Source organism: Lepidothrix coronata, unplaced genomic scaffold (assembly GCF_001604755.1).
Source record: "Lepidothrix coronata isolate B3197 unplaced genomic scaffold, Lepidothrix_coronata-1.0 Scaffold122, whole genome shotgun sequence".
Taxonomy (NCBI): Eukaryota; Metazoa; Chordata; class Aves; order Passeriformes; family Pipridae; genus Lepidothrix; species Lepidothrix coronata.
In genome coordinates this window covers 2,153,701-2,155,873 of record NW_016690302.1, presented here as the reverse complement: position 1 = coordinate 2,155,873, position 2,173 = coordinate 2,153,701, and positions in this window count along the sequence as shown.

The following is a 2,173-nucleotide window of genomic DNA, read 5'->3' as shown; positions in this document are numbered from 1 at the left end:
GAGAGCGTTGTCCAAACGCTCCTGGAGCTCTGGCAGCTCCACAATATCCCGATATCCACAAACCTCCTGAGCAGAGATCCTGGGAGTGGAGGGTGAGTTCTCTGGGGATGGGAGCCCCATTTAGTGTCTGAACGAAGCAGGAGCAGCTCCCAGTGTTGGTGGAAGAACCGTCCTGGCACTTCCCACCCTGCAGGGACAGACCCTTCCGAGCACTTTGTACCTGCTCAGTGACGTTGCTGAGGCTGCATTTTCCTTGGATCTGCAGAATCCTCCTCCCAGCTGCTGCAAACTCAGCCTCTGGCCATTCCCAACCCAGGAATCTGCAGCCACTTCCAACCTGCTCCTGGGCCTGGGCCTGTCCTTCTGCTTGGGGTCCTTCAAATCCCTTGGAGCGATCCCTGCTCAGCGAGGCCGTGGAATGGGAATGCAGTGGGAGGAAAGGAAATGAGGGCCTTTGATCTCTCTTCTCATCTGGAAGGCATCGAGAGCCAAATGTTTTTGGATAAACAAGCTGTCAGAGGTAGGGAGTGAGCAGATCCACATGGATTGGGTGGGATGGGATGATTCCCAAACATTCTCCTGCCTGCTGACGGAACTCCCGTCGGCCACGTGCCGGGGCTGGGGCTGATCCCTGCTGTCAATCCTGGGATAATTAACCTTGGAAGAGACCTCTGGAGGTGCCTGGTCCAACCTCCTGCTCCCAGTGGGGGGCACAGCAGGTTCCTCAGGCTTGGGAAACCTCCAGGGCTGGGGACTGCACAACCTCTCCGGTCAAGGTGATCCAACAACTGTTGGACTGTTCCCATGGGGAAAAAAATGCCTTTGAATCCAGTTTCAACCCCTCTCATGTCACCCTTGTCCTCCTGCCATGGAGAGCCCGGCTCTGGGTCCTTCCCAACTTCTCACAGCTTGGGAAATCCCCCCCCAATTTCTTATCCAGGCTTATCCAGTCTTCACCCAGGTGAGGTTTGAGGTTTGGGACCACTGAATTCACCCAGGCATTTCCCACTTCCAGAGGCTCCCACAGCACTCCCTGGGCTGCCCATGGCTCTGGTGGGGCCCTGCCCCTTTTCCCAAAGGAAAATGGAGCAGAGAGCTGCTGCTGGGACACTCTGACGAGGAGAAAGCTCCTCTTGGCACAGCTGGAATTAAAAGCAAGGTCATTTTACCCCTTCATGTTCCTCATTTTCATCTCAACCCTTCCCCTCTCCTCTTTAGTGACCCCAGTGCTCAGGACAAGCGGGCTGGGAACATCCTCCCTGCTGGCCAATTCCAGCCACTTGGAATACTGATGCCGAAGGAAACCTTTGGGACCCTGCAGCTCCCTGAGTTTCCTTTGTCTCAGGTTTGGGGATTTATTTCGGTGACTCCAGCCTGGCTGAAAATAGGAACCGAGTCTGATCTTATCTGCAGCCACTGGAGCCCTCAATTATCTCCTCCCGGGCCGAGCTGCTACTCCTAAGAAATTAGATCCTGCTTTTTGTTTTCTTACCCTTCTCCCTGTCCTCAGAAACCTTCCAGCTCCGGCCTTTGGGCTTCGATGGAGCTTTTTCAGGAGCCAGATTGGACTTTTTTTTACAAAGTGTGAGATAAATCGGGCGCTTCCCTAAATCCTGCCGTGGATCCCAAAGCCTTTGAGAGCTCGGCTGGTGTCGCTATCGCTGAGATTCCAGCCCTGCTCTCATTCCCTGAATTTTGGACCAGAAGCAGGTGGGATTTGGGGCCTCAAATGATGTTCTCGGGCCTCCCTGCTCGGTGACCATCACACAGGAGGGTGGGGTGGGCTCCCGGATTCCCGGGATTTCGGCAAAACGTGGATCAGGGTCTGGATTTTTCCACATTTTCCACGTTTTTGTTGAAACTGATAATTAAAAAAAAAGGAAGAGGAAGAGGGGAGGGTGAGGAAAGAAGGGATGAAGGCTGGATGTGGGGGTGGAATGGGGAGGTTGTGACGAGTCCCACTCCATCCCACTCCGGAATAAACAGGAATTCCTGCACGGACACAAGCCCTGGGCCCCGGATCCACATGGTCCCACTGCTCTGGGATCTTCTCCTGCTGCCCCACAATTCACAGGCCTTGCAGGTGCTTTGGATTCCTCCCTGGGATCTGTTTTACTGGGAATAAATAAATAAATAAATAAATAAATAAATAAATAAATAAATAAATAAATAA